Source organism: Pleurodeles waltl, chromosome 1_1 (assembly GCF_031143425.1).
Source record: "Pleurodeles waltl isolate 20211129_DDA chromosome 1_1, aPleWal1.hap1.20221129, whole genome shotgun sequence".
Taxonomy (NCBI): Eukaryota; Metazoa; Chordata; class Amphibia; order Caudata; family Salamandridae; genus Pleurodeles; species Pleurodeles waltl.
Genome location: NC_090436.1, coordinates 739,870,539 through 739,895,264, shown reverse-complemented (window position 1 = coordinate 739,895,264; position 24,726 = coordinate 739,870,539).

Sequence of the window (24,726 nt, the reverse complement as noted above, 5' to 3'; positions counted from 1 at the left end):
CATTTCAATGACAATTCTGCTGCACTGACCCTGGACCACCCAGACCATGTCCTGTTATTCCAACATCGACCTGTCGTTGAACCTTTGTCTGCCAAGTTTCCAGAGATTTGTACTCCTAGAAAGACTAAAGCAGCTGATAAGTTCTGGATATTAAACTAAGGGGTGACTGCTGTCTCAGCATAACATACCTAGTAAAAGAGCTCATTAGGGCATCATGATATACATGATGGGTGAGACCTCAAATGGTTTTGTGTACAGGCTGAGTATGCACAGTGAAGGGCTCTGCAATAAATCATGTAGGTTGAGGTTAGAAATTGGGTCTCTACTTGGCAGAAGTATACACCTTGTCCATGTATGGGGCCACAGTTCTAATCAGGGTAAGTCAAATACACAACCTAAATGGACCTGTGCTCACTTTCTGGTAGCTTGGCGCAGAGCAGGCAGGCTCAACTTGGAAGGCAATGTGTAAAGTATTTGTGCAACACACACAGTAATCACAATGGGAATACCACTAAAGAGACTTCACACAGGTGCAGAGAAGTAAAGCTTATTTATCTGTGTAAATCAAGACCAAAATGACAAATATCCAATTAGTAGATCAGGAGATATGATTGTTTCAGAAATCAATGCAAAAGGAGTTCTAGGAGTGCTTGTGCTCTCTTGAGAGCCTTTACGATAATTCAGTTCCGCAGTGTAATGTTAGCGATATGGCTCGGGCTTAACAGGCCCCTTCACTCGAGTACCTGTAGGGGACTGTTGCTGCTGCAATGGCTTTCGGTGGGCCTCATCCTCTGGACCGGCAGTGCAGGAAGGATGTTGTGCTGCGAAGCAGCTGTCCGGATATTGGCAGGCTGTATGGTGAGTCGGGCTGCAATGCAGAAACCAGGTGGGTCGCTTCTTCTGCCAGGTGTCGGCGGCTTCTCACATGGGGCTCGCGGTGCTGGGAGACACGTCACGCTGTGATGCAGATAGTCAGGGAAGTCCTCTGGCACTTACATGTCAAAGAGGCTTGTGACAAGTAGGCTTGGGCGGACTTTGCAGTCTATGAAGTGCTGAAAAAATCCACTGCGCTACGCGGAGTTCCACGAGTGGTGGAGTTTGGGTAGGTGGCGCTGTTGGTGCTGATTTTCAGCACCAGGTGTTTCCCCATCTGTAAAATCAGTGCAAACAGCATCACGCGGAGCCCCAGAGGCAGCTAACTTCTTTCTGCTGTTGGGGTAGATTTTCTACTCGAGCAGCAACTTCCTCAATGTGAGCGGCAACTTTCTCAACGTGTGAGGGCGTGACCTACTGCGATCGCCCGCATTCAGAAATCTCGCTTGCTCTTGCAAACATAGCAATTTCTCTCACTCGGTGGTCACCAACTTATCATTGGATAGCCGCGCAAGAGTAAAAACTATTTGAGTCCAGTGACAGCCACATGGTGAGGGGATCTGAGATGTCACTGAGATTTCCCACAGAAGAGGGGGCAGGCAATCTGGGTTTTAGTCCTTGGCAGGGCAGAGATCAGCAGGCAGCAGGGCAGCACTACAAGGCAGGACTGCTGTCAGCCCTGGCACAGTGGTGGTCCTGTCAGCAAGCAGTCTTTAAACCAGCAGAGTTCCGTTTAAGGCCAGAAGTGTACTAACGTTATAGGGTCAGAGACCCAGTGCTTATACTAAAAAGTGGCTTTGAAGTGAGGGATGACATCAAAAGGTTTATATAAAATGCACAGGCTCCGCTTTCAGCCCAGTTTGAAACTATCGGTGGGACTATAGGTGGAGATAATCAGCCCGTTTCTGTGGACTCTGCTCTCTACCTCTTTTAAATGTATGTCGGAGCACCTTCCCAACCTCGTCCAGAGAAAGACCTATCAGTATGCAGATGAATGCAGATGCAGCTAAGTATCCTGTTTTGTGGGTGTCTGGAGAGAATGCACAAGTGTAGCTGTCACCTAGCCCAGGTCAGACGTGTTTAGTGCAGACAGGCTGTAGGCACAGAGGGCAGTGAATTTGGGAGACTAGCCCCTTGTTGTAGTACTCCCCACTTTTTGCCTAGTTTCTGAATGCAACTTGCACTGGAATGCACAAGGTACCTGCTAAGCGTCAGTGTTCTTCTCCTAAAAATTATAAACATATTGTCACAATTGGCAATACCTTTAGCTGCCACTATACATCCCTAGTAGATCGTACTTAGGCACCCAGGGCATGGGATACTAAGGGTAGGCCAGAGAGGGCAGCAGCACAGATGGTGGCACCCTCAGCGACCAGGCATCTAAGTGCACACAGCACTGCCACTGCAGGCTGATTGTCCCGATGCAATCCTAAAATGAAAAACTGACATGGTAAACAGCATGTGTGCCCTCTCCACTACACACTGCACGTAATATAGGTAAGTCACCCCTCTTGCAGGCCACCCAGCCCTACGGCAGGGTGCACTATACTACATGTGTGGACATAGATGCATGAGCAATATGCCATTACTGTGTCCCTGTCAAACCTGGGACATAGTAAGTGAACAAACCAGCCATTTTATATTCATGTGCTGTACATTGGTCAGTATAAGTTTCACAGCTACATGATGCCCATTCTGCACCCTGGGTTATTTGGTATCAGAACGAAAAATCCAAACTGGTACCAGTATTGGATTCACTTCAAAATGTTCCCAGGGGCCAACTTAGAGGTGCCCCCTGCAAAAGCTAACTACCCTGGCTTAGCTGCTGGCCGGTCACAGCAAGCCTGCCACGAGCAGACAAGATTCTGGAACCTAGGGGTGACAGCCTGTGCTCTCTGGGTCTCGAAAACAAAGCCCTTCCTGAGTAGAGGTATTACATCTCCTCACCTAGGAATGTGCACAGCCCTGCCCATGAGCCTTAACCTCGACCCTCAGCCTTGCGCCTAGCAGCAGACGGCTGCCCCCATTGTAAACTCCACTTTTAATGGGAGCAATGGTGGGAAAATGCACAAAGGACAGGAGGAGTGGCCACCCCCAGCTTGCACCACCCCTAGGATGTTGCATGTGAGGTGACATCTCCATTCAATGTTCCTCCATCTTGCATGATAGGAAAATATCCTATCAGGGATAGGAAAGTGACCTCTACCCACAAGAAGTGGTCACATAGTGGATGCAGCCACCCTAAGGTAGATGACCCACTACTAGGTACTCCCCTAAACGCCCTCTAAATACAGTATTATGTGGGCATCCCAAGACTGGAGATCAGATTCCATAGACACAAGAAGACCAGCAACAAAGAAGACCCAAGGCTCGAAAACTGCATTCATGTTGCGCAAAGGAAAAAGTACCAATCCCTGCCTGCTGCACCCAGGACTTGACAAACACCCCTTAGGGGTTGCTTGGACATTGGATAGACTCTAAAAATTCCCCAGAGGACCTCCACTCAACATACAATGCATATGTTGTCTATCGGTAGAACAACACAGGAAGACTGATGTCCTTCCTTGACTTTCATTTGTCTGTTACTGAAAGCCTTTCTGCAGTAGAAGCAGTAGCCTCTATTTCACCAGTTGTTGAGGATATTGTAAGACTCAAGGATTATCACTTTTCTGACCTCATTAATGCAGCAGAGCAAAAGAGTCACCTATATCACTGATGCAGAATTTGTACTCAGCAAGGAAGAGGTAGGAGAGCAGATATTATTGTCCCCAGTACCCACTTCAGTCTGGCCTGTGTGCCAACTTGCTTTGTGTTATACCACACAAAAGTGAAGTTCTGGAAAACTGACTGAAGTTGAGCACGTAGATTAGGAGTTATTATGTCCCCCAGTGACTCGTCATGGATGCAGAACCTTCCATGGGCCATTAAATGAGTAGCCGTGCAGCCTTGGAAATTAGCACATCTAATTTTGAAAGTAGAACTCTAATCAAACCCTAATAGAGGCAAAATAGTGACAGAGGCAAACATAGTACTTGCTTTTTTGTCTTGCCACCTTCATTTCACATAAACAATGTTGTGGAAGTTCTGTCCGTCGTGTTACAAGTGCATTTCAGTGAGTGCACTGCCCGTAATGGTCAACAGTACATGTGTCATATTTTGATTGGATGCCCTGTCCTTACTCTTTCCAGGGCTTGGTTTAGATTCTGAGAATACCATAGTCCATCCGAAAAATGACAAATAACCTGCCCACTTAATTTAGTGCCATAGAATTTAGTACACTTGTAATTCAGCAGAAGGGATATTGGTCAGGTTTGTGATAGAGTGACCACGTCAGCCAAAATTGAAATCAAGCCCTTAGTATAGTCTGCCCCTGAATGTTTAGCTCCATTTTCAAAAGTAGATTTGAATGCAGTGTCTGAGGAATGCACCAAAAATGTTTCGGCAGACACTCCCCAACTGACTTTCACACACTGAAAGGAGTTTGATTTAGTGATCTAAAGGCGCATGCAAAAACGTGTCTCTAAGCCAAATCAGGTTTCCATGGTGAAGCTTTAATAAAGGTGCACCTTGTACACTTGCTATGTTAGACAGTTGGTGAGACAGACATGGACAGGAAGTCAAACCGTAACCTAGATTTGTTTTAATAGTGATCTTGTGTAGGTCGAAGCAGATGTTTATGTTTGAAGTGAAACTGTTCAAGGCACTAACCCAAGCACAGCTGGCAGTATGTGCATAGTGGTGATTGCATGGCTGTTGGCTGGCAGATAGTGTTGCTGCCAGCTGTGAAAATGTGTAGTGAAAGTATGGCTGTTGTTAGAAATGGGGTTTCTGGTTGGCTATGGTTTGCACCTAAGCCAGGCAGAACCCACCCACTCTTTTCAGGGCAAGGGAGTTACACGTCCAAGATAACCCCTGCTCACCCCCTTGGTAGCTTGGTACGAGCAGTCAGGCCTAACTTGGAGGCAATGTGTAAAGTGTTTGCACAACATACACAACACAAGTGATGCAATATGTACACCACAAAGTAAACACGACTCTGAGCTATGTAAAAATAAACTGTGATGCACAAAACATAATTAGACCAAACATTACATGTCAGTAATACCCTGCTACCTTAGCAGTTGTCAGCATGTTACACAAGTTACAAATACTCTGCAAGAATATGCAGTTGTCACATTAGAACATATAAGTACTCAGGATTCTGCAACATAAGCAGTAGTCAGGAATCACAGTAAATAAATGCACTTGTCATAGAAAATATCAGGAACATTATGAAATTATATGGCAAGTCATGAAAAATAAAACATACATCAGCCTTTAATGCCCATAACAGGAACATGTAGCAAATATATACCCTTAGAAGCAGGAGCCTGGAGCGTACCATCCTCCCATTGTCCCCAAAAGTACCTGGTTCTGTAAAAAAAGGCACTCCTAGTGCCTGGAAGGATAAGGTGGAGCCCCTGGCGCTCCTGTGCACTCAACGGGGGCCACGTTCGGCTCCTGGGAGAGAGGGGCAGTCGGCACCCTCTCCGATTTCCTAACGTGCCCTTTCTGGGGCCTGCTAACTTTGGGTTCCCCCCTGACCTCCACTGGCCCTACCACCAAAGGGGGGGCACCATAAATGCCCAAAGTAAGCTATTCTGCGGCACGGGGAGCCTCCGATGAGGCTTCCACCCCGGCTGCCTATTCAGTTCAGGTGTTGGCCCTTCCCTGGGCCAAGTCCTCTGGTGGGCCTCCCCCTGGGCCTCGACCAGCCCTTCTTCGAGAGTGGGGAGGCCAACAGGGCCCCAAATGATACGGAAGGCCCGGTGGGGTGGGGGAGCCTCTGATGGGATTTCCGTCCCCTCGCCCGGCTCAGGAGTTCCAGAGTGAGCCGGTCCGGCACACTGCAGTGTGCGGGCACCAAAGCGGGTACCTGCTTGTGCCCCGTGCTCGCTCCTATTCCTTGCGGCGGTGATTTAGGAGCCTGGGTCACGGCAGAAGCGCTAGAAGGTGCTTTTGAGGAAACTTGCAGCAATCCTCTGGCTTGTAGGAAGAACAGGGGTCAGGGGCCACAGCACCCTGCTCCTGGAGACAAGCAAGGGGGGGGAAGCACAGGGCTGGCAGGCGCAACAACAGGTCAGCACAAGGGGTGCAGGTGATGGCAGTTCCTCCTAGTGACCAGGCAGGTCACAGGTTAGCACAGCAGCAGCAGTCCAAGGTGGTCCTGGTGAGTCCTTTCAACAGCATCCTGTGTCCAGTTTCAAGTAAGTTTTCTGGAGTCCCAAGAATGTCTAAATTGTGGGGAAAAAATCACCTGTACTTATATTCAGTTTGCAGTGTCTCTTACAATGAGGAGGAGTGGGAGTTCCAACCAGTTCCAACTTATTCTGGGAGTGCCACATCTCTCCTCCAGCACAGGCTCCGAACATCAGTGGGGGGTAAACGACCCTATTATGCGAGGCCAGGTACTGGCCTTTACAAATGCAGGTGTGCCCCGCCTTTCCCTTCTCTCAGCCCAGGAAGACCATACAATATGTAAATACACCTCTGTGACACCTCCACCCTCCCTGTGTACAGGCTGTCTGAAAAGTATGTACAAAACCCCGACTGTCAGACTGCCCAGACGTTGATTGGAGTCAAGCTGCAAAACACCAAAGTCATAAGCACAGAGAAATGCTCACTTTCTAGGAGTGGCATTTCTGTAATATGCCAAAAAATACACCTACACCAGTAAGCAGCATTTTTTACCACCATTACAACCACACCAAACACACCTACGCTACCCCTCATAAATCAGACAATACCCCTTACACGTAAGGCAGGGCATTCCTAATGCAATCCTATGAGAAGGCAGCACTCACAACAGTGAGACACCAAGTTAGGCTGTTTGTCACTACCAGGACCGGCCACGCAACCTGGTACCTGTCCTGCCTTCTACATACATGGCACCCTGCCCATAGGGCAAGCTAGGGCCTACCTCAGGGGTGACTTACATGTAGTAAAAGGTGCCATGGCACAGCTTAATAGCTCACTAACACTAAGTGATGGGTTCAATAGTCAGATACTGTTATTAGTGTGGATGCTTTGACCCTATTACTACCAATAGTGCCAAAATCAACTGGCATGAATTTGTGCTTCAATTGTGGATAGACTCAGAGGGAACATTTACAGTCCTGTACATTTTTGAAAATTGTACAACTGGGGGAGTCATGGGTAGTGTGCTTTCTCTGGATCCCATAAATCTTTTCTGCCCCCTCCCCTGTGGCCAATCCCCTGCTGTGTATGGCGAAGTGCACGCTCAGCATGGGGTTGGTGCACATAGGGGGGTTGGCCACAGGTCAGGCTCTGTGGGCAACTCCCGGAAGCATTTTTAAAAAACATAGAAATTCACTGCAAAAACTAAGGATAGAAAGAGGGGAAGAAAAAAGAAAGGAAACAAGGAAAGGAAGAAAGCAAGAAAGAAGGGAAGAGAGAAGGAAGGAAAGAAATAATGAAGGATAGGACAAAAGGGACAAAAAAGAAAAGAGACAGAATGAAGGAATGAAAGCAGGAAAAAGCAGGAAAGGAAGAAAAAGAAAGAAAGAATGCAAGAAAGAAAGACAAAATAATTAAAAATAAAACAAAGCAAGAAAGAAGAAAAATAACAATTAAAGAAAGAAGAAAGGAAACAAGGAAAAAAGGAAGAGAATGGAAGGAAGTCAAGAAAGAAACAAACAAAGAAAAAAGAAAAGGAAAAGAAAGGATTGGAAGATGGAAGGAAAAACAAAAGAAGAGAAGAAAGAAAGAGCAAAATGAAAGAATGAAGGAAAGCAAGCAGAAAACAAGCTAAGGGCAAAAAAGAATGAAAGTAAGCAAGAAACAATGAAAGATATAAAGTGTAGAAAGAAGGAAGGATAAAAAGGAAAAAACAAGGGAGAAGAAAAAAGGGAATAAAGAAGGGACAGAAGGAAAGAAGAAAATAAAGGAAATAAATAAATGGGGAGAAAAAGATGTAAAGCAAAAAGAAGGAAAGAAAAAAGGGAGGATTATAAAAAAATAAAAAGGAAAGAAGGCATGAAAGAAAAACGGGTAGCATTATGTAAAGAAGGAAAAAAGAAAAAGATGGTTAGAAGAAAGGAAAAAGAAGGGGAGAAAGGGACCGAAAGAAGGGAGGAAAGTAAAAGGAAGGTAAGAAAGAAAATATAAAGAAGACAATAGATGGAAAAATGAAAGGAGGCCAAAATGAAAAATACAAGAAAACAAGGAAGAAGGAAAGAAGGAAAGGAAAATGGTAGGCACAAAAGAAGGAGGAAAAACAATGAAAGTATGCGGGAAGGAAGAAAAGAGAAAGAAAGAAAGAGAGAAAGAAAGAAGAAAGAAAGAAAGAAAGAAAGAAAGAAAGAAAGACAGAAAGAAAGAAAGAAGGAAAGAAGTGCTGCAAACTTACAGTGATAAAGGCTAAGTTTCACCCTGTGCAAAGTTCATTAAAGAATCATTGCATCCAGAATAAGCGTGTTCTGAAGAATTTTCCATTCACATGTGTAACATTGAAGCTTTCATTTCTGTATTGAATTCATAGTAAAAAGTGAATAACTTAATACAGAATGGCTTCAAGTGGGCACAATTAAATAGATGCAATCTGTGCAATATTATCTGCTGGATCAAAGAAATGACACCCCACAAGGGAGTTACAACAGCACATCTGGTACAAAAGCCCTTCTTCCACTTAAGACTCTAAGAACAAAGGCAGCACTATGTAACTGTGAAGTAGAAACACCAATGCTGGCACTGAGGAGAGCTACCTTATGTACATATGTGTTCATTTGCAAAGAGTAAATTGCAGTCACTCAAAATGATGTTCACCAGTGGGTGATGTAGACTCACCACTGCCTTATGTTGTATGTTGTAACTGGTAGAAACAAATGTGAATGACACAACAACAGACCAATTGATGAAGAAAGGTAGCTGAAAGCCCTTTTAAATATGTATATCACACATACAACCAGACCTAGAGAATACACTTTCTGGACCAAGCTCTAGCTTCCTGACAAATTTGGTGTAATCTATTTCATCAGTTTTTGCAGTAGTATTTCCTTAAAATGTCTATGGAAAATGCAGAGGTAGAGGCCCGCCTATTTTTCACAGTACCCTCTTGATGGATCACTCCAAAGTGTTCCATGAAGAAACTACTCAAAAAAAGAAAATCTTTTTTGGACAGTTTCTTGAAGGTTAATCAAATGGCGCAGAAGTTATTAGCAAACCAAAGAAGACATTGATACGCAGTCCTAGTTAACTCATACTTCATTCCATAGGAAGCACATTTGTAATTTAAAAATTCAAGCTATCTGATTAGCTGAGGGAGTGTTTTTGGAGCAAGCGCTCTGATTGGCTGGCTGCACCATAAACACAAATGTTGTGATGATCATTTCATGAGTGGAGTACTTGGTCACCTATATTCCCAAGTACTGCAAGGGAGACATTCAAAGACTCACAGAGTGCCTGGCAGAAGCCATCAGGAGGGTCCAGTCCAGGTCCAGTCACCATTGGTCAGAGGTGTACTTCCATGAAAAGGCCAAATGCAGCTTTCTGGATCCCTATAGCATCACAGGAGTTCAGCCAAGTGACCTGTGGATCCCACATCTTATTTTGAGGCAAAATAGTGAGCAGGCCCAGATCTTAAGGTCTCCTTTCAGGCCACAGACAGCAGATTCCATCCTCTTCTGATATTCTGTAGGCCCAGGAACTATTCTGAAAACGGTGCCTGGGAATATGACATTTAACAAAGACAAAAACTGAGGAGGCATGGTGGGCAAAAGAACAATGGGTTTTGAATGCTGCCTTGAGAGATTACCAGTGGTTAGACTTATTGCAAGCATTCCTCCCTTCATCTTTTGTGTGTTCAATGTAATGCCCTAAGTAGGCAAGGGTATGTTGAGACATGAGTCCTGTGCTCACTGTGTCATTGGTGTTGGAGGCTGACTCTCTATATAGTGTGCAAAACCAGGCACATTATGCAAAGAGTCCAGGCAACCACACATTGCTTTACAGAGGTAAAAACTAGACCACCTGATGCTCTTATTTTTTTGGTAGCTTGGTTGAGCAGTTAGGCCAATCTTGGAGAAGTGCAAAACATTTTTTTATACTCACTGTATCAGTAAATGAAGACACACACAATAAGGAGTAACTCAAGATCAATTTACAAAAATACTTCAGATATGTATAACATTTTTAAGACCAAGATCATCAAACTCAGGTAAGTACTTTTTAAGTTATGAATTTTCAAAGTTTAGCAAATAGTCTTTTTGTCCCTTTGGAGCATTGAAGTTGCAAGGGGTGGTGACCATTATAGCACAGCTGGTACTCTGGTGTAGGGCCCAGGGACGCCGGGTGCAGAGCAGATAGACAAGCCAAGAAAACTGCTCAAAGGTGCCCTTGAAAGCAGGAGGCAGGTCACTTTGAGGGAGGTCTGGAGGTCAGTAGGGCCACTATGGGGGTGGCTCTTATGTGTCCTGGAGTCCCTTGGGTGGGGCGTGCTCTTGGTCCTTTTGGAGTCCAGAGTGGACTTTTCTTCTTGGTGTCTGATGTTGAGTGACCAGTACTATGTACTACTGCACTGTTCAGCCACTGGAGGTTGCAGTGCCACCAAACTTGGAGGACTTCTGCTTTCTGGCCCATTGAGTTAAATTTGGTTTGGCTGTGGTATCCGTTTCCTTGGTCAGCAGCTAGGCAGGGAATAGGACTTCACTTATCTTTGGGTCTTTTGTTGCAGGGAGTGAAGACAGAGGGAGATCTTTGGTGACTTTCAGAAAGGTATAGGTCCTCTGAGGTTTTGTAGAGTCTGTCCGATGTCTGTGCAACTCCTTAGCGGTGATTATCGAATCCTGGGTGCAGCAGGCTGAGTTTGGCACCTTTTTGTTTGTGCAGCAGGAATGCAGTACTGGAGCCTTGGGTCTTCTTTGTTGCAGGCCTTCTTGTGTCCTTGGAATCTGGTCTACAGGTCTAGGGGTGCCCACTAAATATTGCTTTTAGTGGGCATTTAGGTGACTACCTAATAGTGACCAATAGGTCAGCTACCCTAGGATGGCTACACCCACTATGTGTCCATTTCCTGTGGGCAGAGGTCACTTCCCTATCATTGATTTGCTATTTTTCTACAATGCAAGATGGAGAAAAATTAAATGGAGACGTCACCTCACATACAACACCATACGGATCTTGCAAGCTGGGAGTGGCCACTCCTCCTGTCCTTTTTGCATTTTCCCATCATTGCTTCGAACAAAGGTGGGGGTTTGCAATGAAGGCAGCCATCTGCTGCTAGCCGTAGGCCTGGGGGTTGAGTTTCAGGGGCGATAAGCCCTTTAAATCACATAGAAAGATCTGTGTATATTCCTGAGGGAGGAGATGTGACACCTCTGCCCAGGAAGGTCTTTGTTCTCTGGACCCAGAGAGCACAGGCTCTAATCTCAGGTTTCCAGTATCTTGTCTGGTGGCAGCAGGCTGGTTGCTACTGGCCAGCAACCGTGCAAGGGTAGTTAGCTTTTGCAGTGGCACCTCTAAAGTGACCCCTGGGTACATTTGGCAAAACATTCAGGGCCATATTTATACTCCGTTTGCGCCGAAATTGCGTCGTTTTTTTTGACGCAATTTCGACGCAAAACTAACGCCAACTAACGCCATATTTATACTATGGCGTTAGAGGCGAATAGCGCCAAAGTTCCCGGAATGTGCGTAATTTTTTAGCGTGAACCCCTTCCTTGCGTTAATGATATGCAAGGGAGGCGTTCCCGTCTAAAAAATGACTCCCAGGCCTTTACGTGGTATTTATACTCCCGGGCAAAAGAGACGCCCGGGAGTTGGCGTGGCTAAAAACGGCGCATTTGCGCCACTTTTTAACGCCTGCTCAGGGCAGGCGTTAAGGGGCCTGTGGGCTCAAAATGAGCCCACAGGTGCCCTCCCATGCCCCCAGGGACCCCCCCTGCCACCCTTGCCCACCCCAGGAGGACCCCCAAGGATGGAGGGACCCACCCCAGGGACATTCAGGTAAGTTCAGGTAAGTATAATTTTTTATATTTTATTTTTGTGGCATAGGGGGGCCTTATTTGTGCCCCCCTACATGCCACTATGCCCAATGACCATGCCCAGGGGACAGAAGTCCCCTGGGCATGGCCATTGGGCAAGGGGGCATGACTCCTATCTTTCCAATGATAGGAGTCATGTTGATGGGGGATGGGCGTCGTTAAAAAATGGCGCAAGTCGGGTTAAGACGATTTTTTCGACGTAACCTGACTTGCCCCATTTTAAGACGCCCATGCGCCATTTTCCCCCTACGCCGGCGCTGTCTGGTCTACGTGGTTTCTTCCCACGCAAACCAGGCAGCGCCGGTCTGATTGCGCCGTCTAACGCCATTCCATAAATACGGCGCCCGCATGGCGCTTCAGAATGGCGTTAGACGGCGCAAAATTTTTTGACGCTAAACTGCGTTAGCGCAGTTTAGCGTCAAAAAGTATAAATATGGGCCTCAATACTGGTACTGTTGTGTTGGCTCTCATGAGGCTGCTGGATTTGGGCGGCAGCATCACGTGAATTGTGGGAAACTGAGTTCGATCCCACATCATGTGACAACTGCTGGCCTAATCTGTTTCTGGCCAGCTAGTAGCACCTCACCTATGCACAGAAGCAGGGGTGATCTGTGGCAACCGGGTACATGACATTGTGACTTCTCAGGGAAATCATGGTGGATAAGATCCCATTCTTTTCTCTCAGTTACATTCGTCTCACACTTGCAAAGACAAACAGAAGCAGGAAATGGTTTGATACAATTTATTGAATCAGCTGCATCAGATAGATTAACATGAACTGCAATACCTAGAATGTTGAAGCATACTAGAAGGATAATGGTGAAAATAAAGGTGAAACACAAGAAAGATCCCACCATACTGTCTATCTATGCATGATGTGTGATTCCTACCTATGCTACTAATGTTCTATGTTAGAGCATAGCAGAATAAGCCCTAATCTGCCCTTCAGGACCCCCAGTGAAGACATCATCCCCCATACCTGAGTATGACAGTAGTGAAGAGGCCTGTCGTCTAATGAGACACCTTCTCTATATAGGCCAGGGAACCATCAGTCTCAGCAAGCAGCTGTAGCAAAGTCAAACAGCATGCGGTAGTGGTCATCTGGCTGGAATTGTCATAGTTTGACTCTTGCTCTAGGCAATATTGGTGGTTTAAGGATGACAGTACTTATGTTTGTAGGTAACTATGCAATTCCTACAACAAGTCGCAACTGTCGCCCCAAACCTCCCGGCTCACAAGCAGCACCTCACCAAAAACCCAGACAGTAAAAGGTGATTTTTGGCAGTTCTTACGCATGGCCTCAGGAGTGTGACATCTCAGGGAGTGCCATGGTTAAACAGAGAGTACTCTTTTCTTCAGATGTACAACATGTCTCAATCAAACACAGGCAATGAAGTAAAATTTTCAATAGGTTTTATTAACAAAACTGCAATCTATGATAAGTTGCATGAGCTGCAATTATTCGGATAATAAACAATGCAAGAAACAGAATTGTAAAAATGAGAGTCATTAACACAAAGTCTGCCACCATCTTACAATAGCAGGAAATGACATGAGATATTAAATACATCCTAATACCCTAATATGATGGACCTGATCTTTAACCTAAAGAGAGCTAGGTGTGATAAACCTAAACTGCCAATGCCATGTCCATGAGAAGAGCCCCCCTAACCCTTGCCACCTTGGAATGAGGTCTCTAGCTCGGACTCCGTAGGGACATGAAGACTAAGGCCTTCATTAGAACCCTGGCGGACGGTGCAATGTTGGTGGTAGGACCGCAAACAGGCTGGCAGTAATTACCGCCCCATTATGACATTGGCGGTTCAGCACATGCCAAACCACCAATGTCCCACACCGTCCGCCACGGCTGTAACGACCGCCAGGCTGAAGACAATGGTTTACAGCCCGGCGGCCATCACTAGTCCGCCTGCAGGAACATGATCTCGCATGCCACCATGGATTTCATGGATTTTGAACCGCCACAAAATCCATGGCGGTAGGCACTATCAGTGCTGGGGAATTTGTTCCCTGGCACTGATTGGGGTCTCCCCCTAACCCTCCCCTGAGTCCTCCCCCAACACCCACAACCCCCCTACCAACCCGCAAAGGTGGTAGGGCCCCCTCCCCACCCACTCCCCCGACCTCCCTAGGCCACCCTAAACACACACCCCAACCTCCCACTCACGCACACACACACCTCTCACACACATACATGCGCACATACAAGCACACATGCACACATACATACATGTTACATCACCACTACACACTACCCCCCGCAAACATACATGTACCCCCACATCCCCTCTAAACACTCACACTGACACCCCCATTCATGCACACACGACACAATACCCCCCTCCCCCCTCCCCTGTCGGACGATCACCTTAACTGCTTCGGTGGTCCTCCAGGAGGGAACAGGATCTATGGGTGCTGCTCCGCCGCCTGCACCCCATCACCAGAACACCGCCACACCGAATACTGGTACGTAATTTGGTGGGTAGTGTTCTGATGACGTGACGTGATGGAGGAGCACCCTCCACTACACTGCCGACCTCTAGTATGGCTGCTGGCAGCTCTCCGTCCAAATAATGGCGGAGGGTTGCCACCAGTCATAATCTGGTTGGCGGAAGACCGCCACCATTGGCGGTCTTCTGTCTGGCGGGATCTCAGCAATATTTAAAAAAGACCGCCGAGGTCGAAATGAGGGCCTAAGTCAGTGTCAAGGTGACATGTAGCATCGATAGCAGCGATGGCATCTGGTCGGAATCCCTCTGACTATCTGTCTAAGTGAGGTGCATTTACACAGAAATGATCAGACCCCTGACATAGGTCTGTACCCAAACAATAGATAACAAGACTGGCTTGGGACGGCAACTTATTTAAACAATTCCCCCTAAGGCGTGAAGAGGGAAAGTACCTAATGTGAATACCTACCGTTTGTTTATCTTTGTCGCTTGATATTGACACCTTAGCATGGTAGTACTGATAACGTGAAACTAAAACATTGGCCTAACTAGAAACAATGCAGCCATCTTGGAAACGTGTAATTAAATAATTGTGCTAAAACAGAGCAAACTAAGGGGGTCATTCTGACCCTGCTGGTAGGCTACCGCCAGGCCAACTACCGCGGATGCACCGCCAACAGGCTGGCGGTGCATCCATGGGCATTCACGGAAAACCGGTGGTGTCCCGGCGGTTTCCCGCTGCCCTGGGGAATCCTCCATGGCGGCGCTGCAGGCAGCGCCGCCATGGGTATTCCGACCCCCTTACCGCCAGCCTGGCTCTGGCGGTTTTGACCGCCAGAACCTGGCTGGCAGACACTGAAAATCTTGGTGGGGCCCTGTTAGGGGTCCCCTGCAGTGCCCATGCCACTGGCATGGGCACTGCAGGGGACCCCTAACAGGGCCCCACCAAGATTTTCAGTGTCTGCCAAGCAGACACTGAAAATCGCGACGGGTGCAACTGCACCCGTCGCACCCCTTCCACTCCGCCGGCTCCATTCGGAGCCGGCATCCTCATGGAAGGGGGTTTCCCGCTGGGCTGGCGGGCGGCCTTCTGGCGGTCGCCCGCCAGCCCAGCGGGAAACTCAGAATTACTGCGGCGGTCTTTTGAACGCGCAGCGGTATTCTGACGGCGGAGGCCGCCCGCCAAAGTCAGAATGAGGCCCTAAGTATGTTAAAAGTCACTACGTGATGGGGGCACAGGTCTGCAAGTCAAAATGCTAAGCTAACTCTTGTTTCCCATTAAAACAAGGTAGGATTCACTACACCCTCCCCATTGCCGTAACAAGTATGACGCCATAGGATGATGCCATTGAAGGTGAATAAATCCAAGCTAAAAATGCTCTGGAATAAAAAAGTTAAATTCATAAAAATTAGCTATATTGAATTGTAAAAACATGTTAAAAAACAGTTAAAACATACAAAGAGATATAGGTGGTCATTCTGACCTCGGCGGTAAAAGGCGCTTACCGCCGGTCAGAAGACCGCCATAACACCGCCGCGGTCGCGGTAAACCGCCACAGTCATTCTGAACCGCAACTGGCAAACCGCCAAAAACCCGACATCAACAAAAGTCCACCACAGCAACGGCCAGCGCAAAACTGGCGATGACCAAACCTCCACCGTCACGCCAACAGAAATACACCCATGCCATTTCGACCCACAAATCCCCGCAGCGGTCTTTCAACCGCGGTATTCCATTGGCGGTACACACCGCCGCGCTCAAAATACACACACCTTTACAAAACACTACCACATTGGACAATTCAAAATACACACACCTGAGACACATACACACACCACTCCCACACAGCCAATTAAATATAAAACACACACCCACATCACCCACAAACCCTTACGACCACAAGTGCGACTGAAGGACAGAGAGAGACAGCACAGCATAGAATAGACCATCACACAGAGGCAAATCACAACATCACCCACACAATTTCCACGTACAAAACACCATACACCACCACACTCACCACACTCTACAACACATACACCACCCCTCACCTCATCCACACCACCCCATGGCACCCCAAAGACACCCCAGGTTCTCTGACGCAGAACTCAGGGTCATGGTGGAGGAAATAGTTTGTGTAGAGCCCCAGCTCTTCGGGGCACAGGTGCAGCACACCACCATTGCCAGGAAGATGGAGCTATGGAGCAGAATAGTGGACAGGGTCAATGCTGTGGGACAGCATCCACGCAATCGGGACGACATCAGGAAGCGGTGGAACGACCTACGGGGGAAGGTGCGTTCCATGGTATCAAGGCACAACATCGCGGTACAGCGGACTGGTGGCGGACCCCCACCTACTCCCCCAGAATTCACAGCATGGGAGGAGGAAGTCTTGCACATCCTGCATCCTGAGGGCCTCGCAGGAGTAGGCGGAGGAATGGACTCTGGTAAGTCAAATCTTCACTACTTCATTCCCCCCACCCCACCTGCATGCCAGATCATACCTCCACCCTCACCCCCACCCCCATCACATCAACTCCTTGCAAATGGCTCACCATCACAACCCACCCATCCCAAAACCTAGCCCTGCATGCCTCCCCAAAGCATGGACACCCATCACCAAAGCAAACCCAGATGACCAGCCCGGCCCATCGGGGACCTCGGGACAGTCGGTTCCCCACAGACAGCCACAGGCTACAGCAGACCTAACCCCCTCTGGGAACACCAGCACAGCTCCCACCCAGCGGGCCCATGCCTCTGTCTCCAGGACACGTCAATCAGCGGTGTGTCCACCACTACAGGGCACCCAGGTTGACCCACCACCCCAACAACAACAGGGACCTGGGGGCAGTGGTAGTGGGCACACGGTCCAGGGGACAGAGGCCCAGGGAAACAGGGGAACTGGGAGGGCTGCTGTGCGACAGGAGGGGGACAGGCCCAGGGAACCGACTCTCAAAGAGGCCCTCTCCTCCATCATGGGAGCATACCACCGCTCCCAGGAGACGATGGCGACGGTACTGGCCCGGTTCCAGGAGATCCAGGAACTGCAGGAGGAACGGTACATGGGGTTCAGGGAGGAACTGAGAAACATTAGTTCCGCAATGGGGACCATCGTCCTGGCCCTTACCCAGATCGTCACCACATTGCGGGACCATGTGGCACCCCAAAGGGCCCCTGTCACTAGCCCAGGCCAGGAACAGCCTACCACCTCCGCCGGCGCTAGTGGTCAGGAGTCCCCCACACAACGACAGGCCACCAGAACCCCACCTCCTGCAGAAGAAGAACCACCCCGCAAGCGGAACCTGAGATCTCACAAGAAGAAAGAGTAGGATTGCAAGACCCCAGCCAGCCTAAGATACCCCCTGATGTCATCCCACTGTCCCACATTGTCACCCTGTCCAACCTTGAACTGCCCTTGCTCCATCCTTCCACAGGCATATGGACAATGCACCTGTGCGACTGAGAACTGGACTCTGCCATGGACATTACTCCACCCCCACCCATCCCCGCTTCCCAATCATTTACCTATATGTAGCACTTAAAATAAATCACTTATTCCACATAAATAAACAGGAGTCTGCTTGTATTCTTAACAAATGTATTACACATAACAGTGCAATAATGTCCAGTTACTTTGTGATGACAACATACCAATTTCAATAAGCTTTAGTCCATGGGCAAACAAAGCTGAAGTCAGGCAGTGGGTCATACAGCTCAGAAAAGGGAAGGGAAAGTCACAAATCAGTTAACAGGAACTGGGGGGGAAACACAGACAGTGGAGACGCATGAGGCCTCAAGTAAATGTAAATTGGGGTGGCTGTTTCTTACCTGTGTGCTACTGAAAGTATTGTTGTATGACTGTATCCCTGTTGTTCGTGTCGTCCCCGGTCGTCTTCCTCCTCTTCACTCTCCACAGGCTCCACAGCTGCAACAACACCACTATCTGGACCATCCTCCTGCAGAAAAGGCACTTGGCGGCGCAATGCAAGATTGGGAAGCATACAGCAGGCCACGATGATCTGGCACACCTTCTTTGGTGAGTACATGAGAGATGACCCTGTCATATGCAGGCACCTAAACCTGGCCTTCAGGACTCCGAAGGTCCTTTCTATGATCCTCCTAGATCGCCCATGGGCCTCATTGTACCGTTCCTCTGCCCTGGTCCGGGGATTCCTCACTGGGGTCAGTAGCCACGACAGGTTGGGGTAACCAGAGTCACCAATTAGCCACACACGGTGTCTCTGTAGCTGTTCCATCACATAAGGGATGCTGCTATTTCGCATGACATACGCGTCATGCACTGACCCAGGGAACTTGGCATTTACATGGGAGATGTACTGGTCAGCCAAACAGACCACCTGTACATTCATCGAATTATAACTTTTTCTGTTTCTGTACACCTGCTCACTTTCTTTGGGGGGAACCAAAGCCACATGGGTCCCATCAATGGCACCAATGATGTTGGGGATATGTCCAAGGGCATAGAAATCACCCTTCACTGTAGCCAATTCGCCCACTTCAGGGAAAATAATGTAGCTTCGCATGTATTTCATCAGGGCAGACAACACTCTGGACAAAATCTTAGAAAACGTAGGCTGAGACATCCCAGATGATAGGGCCACTGTTGTCTGAAAAGACCCACTTGCCAAAAAATGGAGTACTGACAGAACCTGCACCAGAGGGGGAATCCCCGTGGGTTGGCGGATGGGGGACATCAGGTCTGGCTCCAGCTGGGCACATAGTTCATGTATAGTTGCTCTGTCAAGCCGGTATGTAAGTATGATATGTCGTTCTTCCATTGTCGACAGGACCACCAGCGGTCTGTACACGGGAGGATTCATCCTTCTCCTCGCAAGTCCCAGCGGACGGTGCCTAGGAAGGACAACATGGAGCACAGAGTCAAGCAACCCACAGGTTAGTTCACACAGCTTGCACAGTACACGAATCGCTATGCATTGAAAGGCTTGTATGAGTGGCAATGCAAGGCCTAGGCCTGAGTGACGCAGTAGAAATCATGCCATGTGGGCCCTTGAAATGGCGGCTGCCTGACCTGTGAAGTGTGACAGTGGGATGTGAGGTCACTGCGCAGGCGTGGCACACCGTGGCGGTAGGCGGTCGAAGACCGTGGCGCAAAGCAGCATTGGTTAACATTGAACCCTATGGGTCTCAGGAGCCAATGACGATGTGCGCCGGCGGTCGCGGTACGCACCGCCGCAGTACGCACCACCGCGGGCGTGACCGCCATTTTCTATCTGATTAATCACTCGAGACCTGATCATCCACAGGAGAGGACCTATACTGCAAGTGCTGCTGTGACCTCGGTCTGGGAGATACAATGGCTGCTGCGACTGGGGAAAGGGCCCCTGCCTTCACTGCCGAAGAATTGGAGAAACTTGTTGATGGGGTCCTCCCCCAGTATGCGCTACTCTACGGTCCTCCAGACCAACAGGTTAGTACACAGTGTGCACATTGAATGGGCTATGCCTGTGTTGAGTGGGGTGTATGTAAGATGGTGGGGAGGGGAGCGAATGAGGAGTGATGAGAGCATGTGCCACATGGCAAGGTTGGGGAGGGGGGGGCCACTCACATTAACCAGGCCGAAAACTGATGCGATGTCCTTTACCACCCTGTACATGTCACATAGGTCAGCGCCCATCAGAAGATCGACATTTGGCGTGCCATCGCCAAGGACGTCCGGGCCCTGGGGGTCCACAACAGACGGGGCACCCACTGCCGAAAGAGGTGAGAGGACATGCGCCGCGGGACCAGAAAGACCGCCGAGTCTCTGCTGGGGATGGCCTCCCAACGTAGGAGGGGTGCCAGCCGCCAATTGACCCCCCTGATGTCCCGGATCCTGGCGGTGGCCTACCCCGATTTGGATGGGCACGTGAGGACATCACAGCAGACACAAGGGGGTGAGTATCAGCACATTCTGCTATCTTTGCGCGCAGTGAAGGTGTCTGGGTGAGGGAGGAGGGCTGTGGCTATCTCCAGGCCAGGGCGCATTCTGTAGGCTAGGCCCCTCCGTTAGACACGGCCCTGTGCCCCCGCCCCCCACCTCTGTAGGGTGCCAAGTACAGCTATCCATGGTCCGGCCTCACCCATGTGTGCATTTGTCGTCCATAGACCCGTAGGCCTAGTCACAATAACTGAGTAGTGTACCCCCATTGCGCGGCCTAGTTCAGGGGGCTTCTGTGTCTGTCCTCTCCGACAATGTGTTGCCAATGCATGCACTCAACCTGTCTTCATTTCTCCCCTCCCCCATTTTCTTTGTCTTCCTGTTTATGTGTGCATTAGCATCATCAGGCGGAGGAGAAGTGGCATCGGCGCACGAGGGAGCTGCATCTCACATGGCCCCGGAGGGCCATACTACAGACTCCGAGTACACCAGTGAGACGGAGGGCGAGTGGAGCTCCACAACGGGGACCCGTGGAGACGTCAGCGACACATCCTCGGAAGGGAGCTCCCTAGCGGTGGCGGCAACATCCGTGCCCACTGCCACAACAGGTACAGCCGCCACCCAGCGCACCAGCCCCGCCCTCCCAGCAGCCCCTCAGCCTTCGCTCCGTGCCCGCTCACCCAGGAAGGTGGGCATCTCCTTCGCCCCAGGCACCTCAGGCCCTGCCCCAGTTACCCCTGCTGCCCTCAGTGAGGAGGTCATTGACCTCCTCAGGACACTCATTGTTGGGAAGTCTACCCTTTTGAATGCCATCCAGGGTGTAGAAAGGGAGGTGCATCGGAGCAATGCATACCTGGAGGGCATTCATTTGGGTCAGGCTGCCCATCAGCGATCGTTCAACGCTCTGGCCTCAGCACTGACGGCAGCCATTGTCCCTGTCTCCAGCCTCCCTCTTCTGACTCCCTCCACCCAGTCCCAGTCTCCTGTTCCTCTGCCTATCCCATCCACACCATCAGACCAGCCTGCACACACCTCTACACCCAAGGGCAGCTCATCCAGACATAAGCACCACAGATCCCACAAGCATTCACCCAAGCAACATCCAGATGCAGACATGCCAACAGTCACTACCACCTCTGTGTCCCCCACCTCCTCATCTCCCTCCTCCCTCCCTGTGACGTCTCCACTCACACCTGCATGCACACCACCATCAGCCAGTACTTCCATCACCAGCACACCCTCCATTACAGTCCGCACACGTGCAGTCACCACCCCCACTGCCATTTACACGTCCCCTGTGTCCTCTCCCAGTGTGTCTGTCACCCCCCTCTTCCAAAGCACACAAACGCAGGCAGCCACCCACCCAAGTTCGGATGGTGAATGAGCAGGAAGTCTTGCCCAGGTCTGGCTCCCTAGACACACAGGACAAGCACCGCTGAACAGGGCCCCGCCGGGAGGAGCACCGCTGAACAGGCCCCGCCGGGAGGAGCACCGCTGAACAGGGCCCCGCCGGGAGGAGCACCGCTGAACAGGGCCCCGCCGGGACAAGAACCGCTGAACGGGCCCTGCCGGGAGGAGCACCGCTGAACAGGGCCCCGCCGGGAGGAGCACCGCTGAACAGGGCCCCGCCGGGAGGAGCACCGCTGAACAGGGCCCCGCCGGGAGGAGCACCGCTGAACAGGGCCCCGCCGGGACAAGAACCGCTGAACGGGCCCCGCCGGGAGGAGCACCGCTGAACAGGGCCCCGCCGGGAGGAGCACCGCTGAACAGGGCCCCGCCGGGAGGAACACCGCTGAACAGGGCCCCGCCGGGACAAGAACCACACCGCTGGGCCCTTCATCTCAAGCACCGCTCAGCTGGGCCCCGCCGTCTCAAGCACCGCTCCGCTGGGCCCTTCATCTCAAGCACCGCTCCGCTGGGCCCTTCATCTCAAGCACCGCTCCGCTGGGCCCTTCATCTCAAGCACCGCTCCGCTGGGCCCTTCATGTCAAGCACCGCTCCGCAGGACCCTTCATCTCAAGCACCGCTCCGCTGGGCCCCGCCGTCTCAAGCACCGCTCCGCTGGGCCCTTCATCTCAAGCACCGCTCAGCTGGGCCCTTCATTTCAAGCACCGCTCCGCTGGGCCCTTCCTGTCAAGCACCGCTCCGCTGGGCCCTTCATCTCAAGCACCGCTCCGCTGGGCCCTTCCTGTCAAGCACCGCTCCACTGGGCACCGCCGTCTCAAGCACCGCTCCGCGAGGCCCTTCATCTCAAGCACCGCTCCGCTGGGCCCTTCATCTCAAGCACCGCTGGCCCATTGTCAGTGCCGGTTCTGTGTCGAGCAGGGCTTCTGGAAGCACTCTGGGCAATATGCCTCCTCCAATAACAGTGGAGTCGGTAATCCATCTGATGGAGTGTGGCTTGGCACTTCCCAGGATGGTCCAGTGGGCAAGCCACCCACTGTAGAGACTTGAGAGACTGTGGCTTTGCACTCCCCAGGATGGGACAGTGGGCAAGCCACCCACTGTAGGGACTTGTGAGACTGTGGCTTTGCACTCCCCAGGATGGGACAGTGGGCAAGCCACCCACTCTAGGGACTTGTGAGACTGTGGCTTTGCACTCCCTAGGATGGGACAGTGGGCAAGCCACCCACTGTAGGGACTTGTGAGACTGTGGCTTTGCACTCCCCAGGATGGGACAGTGGGCATGGAGGCCCCTCATGGATCTGGCGTCGTGGACTCATGTGGCTGAGGTGCCCCCCCTTTCCTTCCCCCTGAGCTTTATCATCTGATGCCCCTGCAGTGTTCTCTCCAATGGTATCTGGTCTCCTGTGTGGGCTTTGCCCATGTGTTTGTGCACATTGGCCCACGGACTATGGAACTTTGACGGAATGTGCAGGACTTTTTGCCTATGGATATATTGTGGACTATGTTCATTCCTTATTTTTGTATCTTTTATATGGCATATTTGCCATTCCTTAAATGGAGCTATTTATACATATATTTTATAGATCATTTAAATTGTGTCTTTGCATTATTCCGGGGGGTTTGTGTGGTGTCACTCTGACTTGTTGCTCGGCATTGGGGTGTAGGTATTTGTGGTGGGGGGGTGGGTGTATGGCGCATGTGTGTGCCCGTAAGCTTTCCTCCTTCCCCCACGCCTGTGTCGTAAGTACAGTACTCACCGTTGTCGTCTGCGCCGCCGTTCGTACTCCTGGTAGATGAGCAGGTAGACAATAGCTGGTAGGATGTGTAATTCGGGCTCCATGCTGTCCTCCTTCCTCGTGGAGTGTGTATAGGTGAGCGTTTTCCCGTTCGTAGTCGGTTTCCGCCGTGTTTTTATCGGCGGGGCTCCCGCCCCGGAAAAGGTGGCGGATTGGTGAGTCGTGATAGGGTGGGCGGTACTTTGTCTGCCGCCTGCCTGTTGGCGGTGACCGCCGCGCTGTTTGTCGGTCCCGCCGTGGCGGTCGGAGTGTTAAAGTGGCGGCCTGTGTTGGCGGTTCCCGCCAGGGTTAGAATTCCATTTTTTTGACCGCCGGCCTGTTTGCGGGTTGGCCGCCGCTTTATCACCGACCGCCAGGGTCAGAATGACCCCCTATGTCTTCTTTTTTAAGAAAGTCTTGCACAACCAGGTTGAAGCAGTGCACCAAACACAGGACCCTGAAATAGCCAACATCTGCCATGGCCTTGATTATGGTACTGCCATTGCCCATGGCAACAAGACCTCTGAGCTGCAGCCATTCAGAAACCTTGCTATTAAATTTCTCCAAGATGTTTGCAACTGTGTGTGATTTCTCCATGGCAAACATGGCTACTGTTGCATGCCGCTAAATGGTCTTACATTTTTTTTCGAGGGTCATGAGCTGTAGATAGCTTTTGCTTTACCCCCAGAAATAGATCCAGTGTGCAGTGATGCACATGTAATCAGTCACCCAACAACTGGTCAACATGTCTATCGTCAGTTGGACAGTGTGGACAACACTTTGCTGCAAAGCTTGTCCAACCAATTGCAGCACATCATGATGCAGCACTGGAACAGCAACTCTGGCAAAATTGGTCCAGCTTATAGCCTTTCATTTCAGGAAGAGGGCTCCCACAAACTCTAAGAATCCCACTCCCTCACAAAACAAAATAGTGAGGAGGTCCAGCGCTAACATTTTGCTACCTTCCAATTGTACAAATGAGCCATTGGGTGGTTGCGGACATAGGGCCCCTCCTGCCTAAACATGCCTGTAATTGTATCCTGGATTTTCTTTTTTTGGGGGGTCACTGACACAGGCGATGTTTGAGAGGTAGGTGGTGGTAGACTCAATAGGCGTTGTGGTGGTGCAGTCATCATATGTTGTGGTATCTCCATCTGACTCTGATACTTTCTTTGCCATTGGGAGGTTGCTGAGGTGGATGATTCTGCTGGGGACATATCTGCTTTGCATGAGGATGTCACCCTCTTCTTCCTCACCTTCCACC